The sequence below is a fragment of the Rhopalosiphum padi genome, chromosome 1 (assembly GCF_020882245.1).
Source record: "Rhopalosiphum padi isolate XX-2018 chromosome 1, ASM2088224v1, whole genome shotgun sequence".
Lineage (NCBI taxonomy): Eukaryota > Metazoa > Arthropoda > Insecta > Hemiptera > Aphididae > Rhopalosiphum > Rhopalosiphum padi.
Genome location: NC_083597.1, coordinates 53,915,507 through 53,930,113, shown reverse-complemented (window position 1 = coordinate 53,930,113; position 14,607 = coordinate 53,915,507).

Genomic DNA, 14,607 nt, shown 5'->3' with positions numbered 1-14,607 from the left:
TTGAAATCATAGATCATATATTATATAAAAAAAAAATATTAATTATAGTTAAACATATTACATCTGTTGGCTGTTACTACTGCCACAGTAAGAAAAGTATATTTTGAATGTATTATATATACTTTTAATAAGATTTATAAAATGATTTTAAATGTTTGTATAGCATCTGAACCAAAACAGTGATTTGTATGTGAATTCTGTTATCTCGAGCCTTATTATACAATTTATACGTATGGGCAATAGGTATGTGCCTCATATATAATATGATATGACATACAGCACAACACATTTTAACTGAATATCGTGATAATTATATAATTCTCGGCGTTTGGAAACTCAACATATAGGACTCTTAAATATCTCACTTTAGCCAGTCCCTAATTACATCATCAAAATGTTAACTTTTAAAAAACAAATTAACCTGTTTGACAAAATTTAAAAAATAAAATAATAATTAGTGGTACTACATTTTATTATATAATAAATATAGTCCAACGAAAATATAGCCACAGATTATAAAGGTAAAACGTTTATAGAGAAATCAAAAAAAAAAAAAAATAATAATAATAAATAAATTAAATAATACTACCTTCCGTAAAATCTATTATATGAGAAGAGGAGACGTGTGTATAGTAGTCAAATAAAATACTTCAGGTTCCCACGGGAAATGGGTGTATATTACAATATTATTACATTATTATATTGCTTGGGATGAATTAATGTGGTCGCAGACAAACAAACGAGATTGTTACCGTTTATTTTTCTTCTCGGCCGACGGGGTAACCGCCGATCGATAAAGTACGAAAATAAACAAATTTATAACCGTAGACGTGAGTCGATGATAAACTCTTTTGAACAGATAAAACATAATATATACGTATATATATATATAAATATAATATAATATAAGTGCGTGGAACGATATTGGTAAAAAAATAAATAAATAACTCAAAAACAAAAACGAATAGTGTGTAGGAAAAAACCACCGAAAACACGCGGTAATCGATACTGGTGATCTGTCCTCGTGACAATCGGAATTTCTTCCAATTAAACAACAGATTACAATGTATTGGAGTAGACAAAAGCGCCATCGGATCATGCCAGCCGTTGCGGCGCTATCTAACGTCCTCATCTATCCGTATTTTATAATATACACACATATTATCATATGTATATAGGTATATACACAAATGAAAAAACCATATACCCTCAGTATCGTTTTATTATATAAGTATATTCAATATATATATATAATAGGTATAATATTGATATGTTTATTGTTCAATAATAATTACGAATGGTATTTTATTATAGTAATAGTAACTACCTAATTATATGTTTAATTATATTATAATATTATTAATAATAATTTATTACTCATTAATTATTGTTATTGTTATGATTTATTTTTATTATTTTTTAATACAGACACTATTTTTTTTACATAATATGAAGTCACTATAAAACAAAATTTATAAAATATATATATATTTTTACTAACTTTTTTCATTATAATATTAATTGAAGTAAGTTTTTACTTCTTTGAATGGTATAGTTTCTAATTTCATATTCCGAAGCAAAATATTCTTTTGATAATTTTGATGTAGGTTTATTAATCAAATTTCAGATTAGTAATTGATTGTTAATATGTGTATTTAAAATTTAGATAGGGTGATGTGGCGTACAGAACTAAATATTTTGATTTCAAAAATGTTATTTAATGACTTGTAATATTTTGTAAATCAGTTTTTCTCAAAAACTTTTTGAACTCAAACATTTCTTTTAAAAATGATTTTCAATCACCTTGTATATTAATGTGTAAATACTAAAAATACAATAGATCACTAGTTATGTAAAGCACACTTAATTTGTATTTTGTTATTTTGAATAATAAATATTAACAAATATTTTGAAGAAAATTCAAAATAAAGTCAAAGATTAAAAAGCGTAATCATGTTTTTACAGTTAAAAATAATATTTTAGTTTGATTTATATACTTTGTACTTATATAGATAAAATTGAAATTTTGTGGAAAAATGTCCTCGACCGTAATTATTTAAAAGCTTTGAAAATACTCATCTATCACTCTGGCTAATTCCAAAGTTCAAAGAAAAAAACTCCAATCGTGAAGATTTATTTATGAATTCCGGTATATACAGCGTGTTGGTACCACTCGACGACATCGAAATAACAAGACGTGGTCGCCATTGAAAGTCTTAAACCCTAGTCGACGAGCACTTTTTGCCCTCAAAACACGACAGTTTCGAGGACGTACCAAGTCGTTCCGAGGGTTCTTCGTTTTTTTTTTTTTTTTTTTGAGGATGGGGGAAATGTGACAAATGTGTCCGGTAATATTGTGCACACAAATGGCGTACAATTTTGATTTGGACGCATTTTTATACGCATAATTTATGTGACTTATATGTTGTCATATGATACATCAATACATCATACATACTATTGCGTGCGCCAAACCGTATAAATGAGATTTCTGACAGCAAAATATAAGGGGCCTCTCGAATATGATATAGGTATTATGTTTCTTTCGTCTGTCAGAATTGCGTTAATACAATATACACTATATCGTCTATATCTATAACTTGGGATTGTTTTTTTTTTATTTTCTAAAGTATAATTTAAGTATTTTGTCTACCAAATAGTATAATAATTTATCAAGACACAGAACATACAATATACGAGTATTATGTGTTAAATATATTTTACAGCCTGCGATGTTTATGGTATATAATTTAGAACAACTTACTAGTTACGCGTAGATAAAATTTATACAAGGCAGAGGCTTTCATTTTATGTTTAATGTATTTACAACTTATAAATACCTAATTTAAAACGAATTGATAGTAATATAATATCAATACCTACTCGTAATTAACTAATATGTACAATGTACAGTGTACACGTCATTTTTGGATATTTTTTTTTTTTAGTTTATTATAATAAAAATAATCTGATTGTTTAAATTTTTTTTTAATTTAAAAAAAAGGGTCTAAAAGAAATTTTAAAATAATTATAATTTTCTAAAAAAACTAAATATTTTGTATAAATATAATAGCTAATTTATATTTTATATCTTTATAAAATCTTTATAACTTATAGTTATTTTTGGTTGAAGTTATAACATTTTTTTAAAACCATTTGAACATCAAATAAAATAAAACCACCATGAAATCATTTTTAAATTAAATTTTAAAGCAATTTTAATGACTTAAAAATAATTTATTATGGTAAAGATGGTGAAATTGTAGAAAATATTGAATGTAGCATGTCATGATATACATTGTATTATAATTTAATAAGCGAATAGATGAAAAGTAAATTTAAAAAAACTAACTATAATTTTAAACTATTATTAATTAGTACCTATACGTTTTTGCATGAGAACAATAATTTAATGTATATAAATGTGTTTTTATAAAATACACTTGTATTTAAATATTTCAACATATATAGTATTTGCATTTTTAGAACTGGTTGGTTTTACTTCACTTTGACTAAAATCTACACGTGATGTTCTTAATAAATATTATAAATTATGTAGAAATAATTGTGATTGTTATTAATTAGATATAATTTTTATAGTTAATAACACACATATTTAATTGGTTGATTGGTTAGTAGTATTTTATATTTTGTATTTCGAGTGCTTAATTAGTGTTTTAGTCTGGTAAAAATAATGTCCGTGAGAATAAATAGAGTTATGAGTATTAACAACCTACTTTTGGTAGAAAAAATTGTGATTGGGGAAATAGATAAAAAAAAAACGGAAATGTGTATTTAATGATATTTACTATTAACGCAGCTGCAGTGTTCAATATTGCCTGTATCTTATACCAATACATATTAATTATATTAATAATATAATGTTCTCAACAAATACTGGTTTCATAAAAATGATCTGTTTTCAGATTTTTATCAATTTTCTTTACTCATACACATTACGATGCCTAATAACGAGCATGGTTATTATTATAATGTGTCAAAGTGGTTTTGTCATACATTATAATATATGCTATTCTTAGATAGAAAGGTACCAAACCTTGGAGTATATTATATTTAAACATTTTAAACATTTACTGTAGATTTTTTTTTTATGAAATTTCAATTTTTAACTAGTAAAATATTGAAATTTAAAAATGATTGTAACACTTAAAAATGGAAATAATGTAAAACTGACATACAAAATTCATAATGTTCTTACTTTAAAGATAAATAAACTTAAATTAATATTAAAAATAATGAAGCTAAACTACGTGAACTGTTCTGAACGTAAACTTGCTATATCATGAACTTGTAAGACGGAGACAACAAACGTGGTTCTAGCGTCTTCATAACCGAAATCATGACTTTATAATTTATAGAAATTAATAAAACGCAGCGTAAATGAACAGTTGATATTTTATCTATTCCGTGAGTAACAAAAAAGTAAATTAATAAATTTGTTGATATTTATTAAACCATTCCATACGCGTGTGTTGTATTGAATAAAATATGATAAAATCCTATATTATTTTGAAAGAGAACCACAGTGAACTATCATTATTCATTACTATATTTAATTCTCTAAAAAGAAAAAAGGGAAAACACGTTTTTGACGTGTAAACTGTAACAGATGACTCTATTATCGTATAATAATTTACCTATACGACTCGAGTTCGTTTGTGGTGGTATACTGGTATGTATATACAATATACATTTAATACTATCATTATCCAAATAATAATATCGTCTTGATCGAAATTCTGATTCCCCAAAAACGTCTAATCACATCTATCAGTTCCGCTATACAAAAAAAGATGGATAAATGGGCATACATCATATTTCTGTACATTTGATATCAAGAGGTTTTTGAATTACAACAAAAAACAAAATTTTTTTAAAGAGAAATATTTATTATACAGGTATATAACAATTTGAACTTTAAACGACCAAAAATATTAATTTCACTTTCCAGTAGACATTTTTTTTAATAAAGATTACTAAACTTATAAAAATCGTCTATTCAATTTTAAAATCTTTTTTACCTATTCATTACTTTTTTATAGGCATTTATAAACTAAAAACACTAACAATTATTTGAATATTTAAAATAAATATTCAAACATTTATTATACATAGCTTAAAAAAGAGATAAAATACTTTTAAAATTGTATAGAAATTTATCAAATAAACACTTAGTGAAAATTTTAAGATGCTATTTTAAGATTCGTTTTTGAATTATAATAAAAGACATTAATACACATTTTTTACCTTTAAACCACCAAAGTACCAACTTTATTCAATTTGTTATATATATATAAGAAACCATTCTCAAGTTGAAGAATATGTATATTTTTACTGCCTAAAAGGTAATAAGTAATAACCGACAAAAATAAAAGAACACATGATTGTAAAATCAATATATTCATCGCTCTGCTCAGAACCCAAAGTGAAAAATGTATGATAAAATTATGACATATTTTACTTAGTATACATTATTAATAATAATTAAGATAATTAAAAAGTTGTCCAGTAAAAATACTTTAGCATTTTGGATTTTTAAATGATAATGTTCACAATTTTTTTTAGAAATATCTTACCGTGAAAGATTGTCTATCTATATATTTTTTAAATAGTATCTAATTTCTAGTATAAATTTAAATTTTTTATCGACAAAAATGTTATATAATTGAATATTTTATATTTTAATGATCAACATTTTTTTTTATATATAATTACTAATTAATAAAATATAGTTTTTAATTGCATGGAGAAAAATCGTGATATCTTCTCTTATAATTTCCGCTTAGTTAAAAATAAAATATATACTTCAAATATAGTATAATATAGTACAGCGTATAACCATAATGGTTTATTTAACCAGTGACCAATGTTAATATAATATACTAATATGTATATTGTGCTTTTAAAAAATCAGTATAGAATTTTCCTCTTTTGAAAACTTTAATTTTATGAATATTATAAATAGAAATGACTAAACCGTTTATGCAGTTCCGTAAGAAAAACTCGTATAACTAAGCTATTTGACCAGAATTTAAAATGTACTCCGCATTTCAAATAAACGGTACCACAAAAATAGATGTTTATTTCAAAATATGATGCAATGAGAAACGATGTTTGGCGATGTATTAATAAAATGATTAAAATATCAATGATTGTACGAGTTATAAAAATAAAAAATAAAAATTGTTTTTTTTTTGCTCTTTGTACACTTTTAATATGCATATTTTATATAAATAAAAAAAAAACCTAAGAGAATTATAAATTTAACTTTTGAATTTTGTAAGTTTGTATACCATTTGAAAAATTGCCATATTTTGTTTGTCTAAATAAGATACATAATTAAGCTATAATAGTAACATTTTGTACAGGTATACATTTCCCTACCACCTCCATCTCAAATCTAACCAAGGGTTTCGTTTGTTGCAATCCCAAATGGTTTATAAGGGTTTTGATTGAGAGGCATCAGTAAAACTACCACACTTCCATTTTCTGGTACCACACGATTGCGTAATATGTTAACAATCAACTTTAATATTTACCTCAAAAGTAAAACGATTGCGTATGATTTCCTGTGCAACATTGTCCCTTTAAAGTTTTTATTTGTGATCGGTAAAAATTAAAGTTTGAAAAAATGACTCAAGTCAAAAACATAAGCCAAAATATTTAAAAAATAATAAAAGGTTAAAATAATGAATTGCAAAAGTGTATTCAATTTAAAATTGTATACCTTGGTACCACTTAAATAACTAATTTTTGACAAATGTAATAATATTTGTATGCATTTTGTATTTATTATACATTTATTCTTTCGTGGTCTCTTTTATATCAATTAAATCAACATTTCTATTTTTTTTAATCTGTCCTTTAAAATAGAATGATTGCATTTTTCAATTTTTGTACATGTTTCCAGAAGAATAGGAGCTATGAAATTGACTGTTATAAGTTCGATGAAAACTTTTGGATTAATTTTAAATTGTACGTTCTATTAATTCAAATCAAATGGCAACAGTGCTTTAAAGTTGCAGATAAAAATCGTACGCAATTGTGTTTCATCGCCATTTTCAATTTTTTTTAAATATTTATTATGTCATATATTCGTGCAATCGTGCTGGCATTCACTCGAATTCCATCGTTTGTGCTTCAGCCCTAATAACCAATAAAGGCATTTTTAGCGTTAGGTCGATTGCGAAATGTCCACACCTCAACTACTGAATTTTCGTTATTTAAATTATATCATTCGTTTGTGGTGGTATGTGCTCCAGTTTCATCGTTTGTGCAATCTACAATGAAACTGAATTACAATGAAATTTAAATATAAATAACGGAGACCGTTTACCGGGGGTGATATGCTTGAAACCATAACGAAACTCCAATTAAAATTTTAGAATTTCAAATGAACCAATGTTTAGTAGTTATTACGATTGATTTTCTGTATCTTTTTTTGGTTAGAATAAATTTAGGTATGACGATAGAAAAAAAAAAGATTTCGAAAGCAAACAGATTTTAACCTAGGTGTCCTCTAGATCAGTGAATCCCATCTTTTAAGGTGCACTCATCACATTTGTTTCTTTTGTTTGACTTGCTAAAACACAACATTGAAATAAAATACACTATTAAGTAACATTATACTATAAACGTTAACTATAAAATGTGTTCGCAAATTTTTTTTTATTATTTCTCAGAATTTTCAATCTTTAATATATATATATACTAAGAGTATGAAAATATATGTCATCATTAATAATTAAACGAAACTGTTTTTGTAATAATTGCTTTTGCTCCTGAATCCAGAGACTTGGAATCTTAGTTTCTTGTTCTCGGGATACAGGCATGACGGACCTATATTTATATTAAATATTAATGTATTAAATGTATAAGGATTACGTCTAAAATATGAAAGATATAACTTTAAATTGACATGGAAAATCATTGAACTCATTGCCCACTGGTTTGGCATATAACGCGTTGGCGGCTCCAAATGATTAAATTTATACTTTCGATATGTAGTATTCTAGAACAATCACATCTCATTACGGTAATTCAAGTTCGTGAAACGTATACGACGAAGTGATTGGTCTGTAGATTTTTGAAACAGAGATGAAATATTTCGAACGGGGGTGGTTTTGATTCTAATAAGCTATATAGCATATTGTACTATATTATAATATACGAGTACTGGACGACATTAAAATAGGGTCGCGAACTCGAGACGACGTAATATATTATTATATATCATAACGTCGGGTTCGGTGGTGCAGGTAAAACACAATCGCGAATATAATAATATAATATATATATATATATATATATATACGTATAAAGTATCTACGAGTCGTGTGTGTGTGTGTGTGTGTGTGTGTGTGTGTGGCGGTGGAATGACAAGACGTTCTATATTATAATGACGTGTACGGTTGCGAGCCGCCAGCGACAACCGATGAACTTCCCCTTTTGCGGACTGACGATCGACGTTCGAGATACGAAAATAAAAAAAAAAACGGTCCGTTTGGGCGTGGTGGGGCGTGGAGGGACTGTGGAGTATAAAAAATCAAAAAAATCATCTAAACGCCGCCTAAACGCGACGGCGTCGTGTAATTTCCGAAAACCGACCGCATCGGCAACAGCAACAGCAGCAGTGACGTCGGCGGCGGCGCCCCGTAATTCACACTCTCGTCCACGTCGTCCAAAAAAAAAAAAAAAAGGACTACGCGGCTCCCGGGCAACACGACCGATGGCGTTCGGCGAGATAACGATATATTATTATTATTATTATTACACGTTACGCGCGCCGGCACAATAAAATAAAATAATAATAATAGTGGCCTAATGATGACGGGTCGCGTCTCGAGTCGTATTTTATAGGTAGGTCGCACACGGGTATACAATAATACACACACACACACACACACGTATTATTTATTTACGGTGCGCGGCGCGTACGAAATATATTACGCGTCCGAATACTGTCAAGTCATTTTACACAATGAAAATAACAACTACAATCGCACATTGTTGTCGACAATCGAGATACTGCGATATAATAATAATAATAATAATAATGATAATGATAATAATATGTAGGTACGTACTTCGGGTGTATATATGCTCGCGCGCCGCTGCAGAAGACGACGCCGCGAGGATTTAAATAATATATTATATTATAAAGGTTGGACGGCGGCTGCGTCGGTCGGCAGCAGTTCTCCTCGCGCGGTCCCTCGTCTCCGGTCTCGGGCGAAAATTATAGAGGAATTATCTCGTTTCGTCGTTTGACAGCGGCGCTGTATTATATATTTCATATTTTACGCTCATTATTTCATTACATTCGGTGCGCCTCTTCGCGCGGGCGGACTGTGCTAGGTGCATAATATATTATATACATATTATGATGTGTACAATAAAACACTATATATGCGTCGCCTCTACGAAAGGTCTTTCTTTATCTGCCGTCCTATAATAATTGATTAACGTGATAAGCACAATGCCGAGGTGCGCCTATACACTTGTTACGCGTATGTACGTGTTTGTGTCCGAAGAAGAAACGCCCGCTGTTTTGACTGTAGCATATTATAATATTATAAATATATATAATCCGGGCACGGAACTAAATTTCAATCGTATATATTCCGAGTATATAGCATATTGTGTGCACACGGCGGGCACAAGTACGTTTTAAATTTCGGGGGTTTAAACATGAAATGTTAAGGTTTTTACCATGTTACATAACCGATTATAAGGGATATTTAATGAATTTTTTTTTACAAATTTATTCTTGTTATTATTCGCGAAAAGATCATTGAAATTATTTTCGAAATAATAACATCGTTTTAATTCCAATAGTCTTCATAAATTACAAACTATGATAGTTAATTTGTATTTGTATTCTTTATTATTTGTGAAAAATTTAAAAAAAAATTTTAAATGTATTTATTTTAAAGAATTATTGACTTTATTTCTAGGTTTTTAATATACTTCCGTGTTATATTTTTGGTGAAATATATTATATATAAGTGTACGGTAGTTTGAACGGTTTTTTAGTGCTATACATTTTAGAGCTTAATAATAATGATAATAAAGTAAACGGATTACAGGACTTTATTGCGAGATGCGTAAATATTACAACGTTATAATAACGATTTATTTTTTTCAGGAGCGATACATATAATTTACTAAACAAGAGAAAAATATATACGAAATACGAATTAACATAATATACGAAAATATGAAGCTCAACATTTATAGAAAATCTAAAAACATGTATCAAATCGAATACAGTAATGTTCAACGTGTTTATTGTTATTAAAACAGGTTTTAGCAACAAGTATATATATATATAGTTAAAATTAATAAGATGTGGTTTCACAAGATCTACCCACTTATCGTTTGAAACCCGCGCTAAAATATTAATATTCTCATATCTTATAGCAAAACCAAACATAAAAATTATAAAGTCTATATTCATCATATTATAAATTATGATGTATTATTTAAAAAAATATTTCAATAATTGAATGGTGTTAATACATAATAATTATATCTTTCGATTTGTCATGTATAATTATAGGTTGGGTACTCATTGACCCTACCCAGCTGTATATACTAACTTATATACTAAAAATCCAAAATTAAAAAATTAAAAATCTATATAGACATATAGTCAACATATTATCCAATTTAATACACCATGAAATACACGATTTTTAAGGTTAAAAAAATCTAAACTAAAATATGTATAAAAACCATCATATTTTAATAATAAGATAATCAGATGTATGAAAAATGTTTAAAACTTAAAAAATAATTTATCTTATATCTTCAAGAATCGGTATATCTATAATACAATGTTTTGTTACAGGTAATAGAATTTACAGTTTGATTTAGATGAAGGTAATGACGAGTAAAAGAATGAAAATTCACTTTTGTTCTGTCTTATGAAAAAGGTCGATTGGCGTTCATATAAATAAAATAAAAATAATATTTGAGATTTGTCTAAAATAGCCGTATTTATAGAAGTATAGCTGATGTCATGTATTAAACAAAGAGTATAAATAGTAAATTTTGTGTCAAGATTTTCTACTGACACTTTGTTATACTTAAGTTCTAAATAAAAAAAATAAAAAATAGACTTGGAGTAATTTATGAGGTTATTTTCACGTGAAACTCATCAATAACCGCGGACAGCACAGGTTTATATTTTATGTATTATAATAGGCTCATAGATATACTGCAGCATTTTATACAAACAATACACTTACCGACGACTATACCATTTGTATTAAATAAAATATTAAAACAGAAAAATAAAAAAAGGTTGTGCAGGGTGCTGAAATTCTCCGTCATTACGCCAACCCCTCCGCCACCTAAAAAAAAACTTTCAACCAGTATATTATATACGTGAGCAACGGTATATATTATTATTCTTGTTCGATATCGATTTCAAGCGTATTATTATTATTATTATATTGCGTACATTGAATGGATTCAAAAGCGAGAAGAAAAAAATACGGTCACCCTTTAAAAACGATGACGTATATGCTGTGATTTCCACATATTATTACGTGTCAGTATTTGGCACGCGCATATTCATAATAATATATGGTATAGTATACGCAATCCTATGGTCGTTGGTATACACGATTGAAATCATTATAATAACGATAATAATAATTATATTAAACCGCCAAGACCGTGTGACACAAAATATATTATTATTATTGTTATAGTATGCGAAACGAATGGCGTATTATACAAACAGAGATAAGAGAGTGGAGATAACGAATCATTGTGCAACGGTCGTCTGATAACGTTTATTTTTTTTTTTTATTAATATAATATAATATTCGATGGCGAAGGTGTTCACACGGAAAATCACGTACCTATTTATACGGGGGCGCGACTTGAATGCTTGGGCACGCCGCGACACTCGAACTCGGCGCGTTTTTAACACAAAGCATAATAATATTACATTTACACGATACGCGTGTTATAATTTTATGTGTATGTAATACATGGCGATTCACCGAGCATGCTCACCCCTATATTTTCCTTTAACAATGAATTTGATTAGGTTTTGATTTTTAAAAATTTTTAATATATACTTTAAGACTATATTTTTAAATTCTTATTTCTCTACTACAACTTACTTAATGAGTGTTCTCAGACTGTGTGTATACAAACTTCTGTTTTTCAAATGAGAACCCTAATTTTGACTATAAATTAGTTTAGTGAATATTTTGTTGTTGACAATTTTGATGTGCCTACACAATGACAATTTTAACGAGTAGTTTTTCAGATATTCAAATATTTATACTAAGCGAGTTATTAAAAATGAAATTACAAAAATATAAAACAGATGTTATTTTGTGTCTATAGTGTTTATTATGCATGAACCATTTTTACAAATTATAAATGTTGATAGGTTAATATTAATAAGGTACTTCAAGTTGCAAACCACCATAGCCCTCATATCTTTTAAATCTATTATTTGGGCCTATTATCCTTATTAGTAAATAAAATAAAAAACTCAGAAAATACTAGTTGGAATTTCAATTTTGATATGCCAAAATGTTTAGAAAATTTACTTACTTAAAAGTTTACAGTAAAAAGAAGGGGGAAGGATCTCATATATAAAAAAAGGTTTATAGAATACTCCTTAAGTAGTACAAAAATCTCAATAATTTTAATACAATATAGTCTTTAGTGAGTATTAAAATTTAATAACAATAATTGTATAATTAAAGAAGGAAATAGGGGTGAGCATGAATGTGTATATTAAAGTGCACGAATACAGTAGAAGTGGATATTAGGTAGTATACTAATGGAATTATGGTGAAGGGTGTATTGGAAAAAAAATATTTCATAATTGTAGGTATATTATAATTACACGAGTGTTTATTAAATCATTCATGATTGCTAATTTTATCTGACAATATTTTATAGAAAACACAAGGAAAAGACCACGTGGTGAGTTAAAAGTGATTAATGGAGAACTGGTGTCATTACCTTGAATGTGATTAACTTTGGGTTAATTTATTTTTAATTAAATTTAAGATGGCTGATATTCAATATTCATATAATATGAAATATGATTAAAAAAATGATGAATATTATTAGTATTTAATACCACGTTAAAAACAAAAATTATGTTAGTTTCCTAATTTTATTCAAACATTTTATTTTTATTACAAATTATTAAAATAATTTAAAAAGTCATCAAATATTATATTTTTTTAATCAAAACGAAAAAAATATTTAAATGCAGTACGAATTCATTAATTGACAATTAAAAACCAAGATATGCAAATATCTGCGCTAATAGTTGTACATAATTGAAATCCAGACATTGCACAAAACAAATCCATATCTATCAAACTATATCAAATGAGATTTCTACGACATTATTAAGTTTAGCCGAACGGATCTTTTTACGTAAACCGTAAACGTAAAAGTTCCGAATAACTATACGGTTATAATGCTATGACTATATTTTAACAACAGTGAATAACGTAAGAGAGAAATATTATTATATTATACCGATCTGAATATGCTTTGCGATGGAATAGGAGTCCTACTGACGACGAACAGTGCCGGTCGTTTGTGCAGTTCAATATTATCATGTACGAGTATATTATAGGTTTAAGGAGAGAATAACTATGTTTATTATACGGTTCTCACGCCCGTTTTCATCGTTTCAAAACAATACAGCGATAATAATAATATCGATTGTCGCGTACGGACGTTTTGAGCGGTTCACAGCGCGTACACGTCATGAATTATTATAATGTGTATCAATATAATAGTATTATACAATGTGACTCTTTCAGAGATAAAATATAACGTTCGTTTTCTCAATGTTTTTGAGGATACCTATTATTTTTCACTTATTTGGAGTTATTAATATGCGAAGTATTATAGAAAAAAATTATATATTTTTCGTTATCATTTTATTATTATTTTTGCCTTGTTTTTTGTTTTTGAAACACTGTGTACATTTTTTATTTTATGTTTTAAAACAGAATATTTTCCAGTTACATTTAAAATACACAAAAATCGAATTTCAAACAAGTATCTAATTAATTAGTTATATAAGTACCTGTTTAAGGTTTTGAAAAGTGAAGTAAAGTGGTTGTTATTTATTCATAAAAACCTTAAATACTTAAAAGTCATAACTAATTAAATACTTTATTTTTAAATTAGATTTTCTCAGAAAATTTTTCTATAAAGGTATATTTAATTTAAAATGAATGGTATCATAAAAATAAAAAAATAATTGAAATGACAACGATAGTATATAATATAATTTTTTCAAAAATATTATTTTGTAATGGGTTAAAATGACCTCAATTAAATATACACAAAACACTGAGTAATTTTGGGTAAATGAGTATTTTAACTTTAAATTAACATGCATGTAGGCACCGGATGAGGCACGTTAATAGTTATAGCCAGGTTGGTATGTGAAAAATAAAATAATATACACAAAAAAGAACACATTTTTGTTAAAGTTATTGAAATTATTTTTTTTTTACTTTTTTAACATATATTTTTTCAACAAAAAAAAATGAACATAATTTTCATAGACATTACAATATA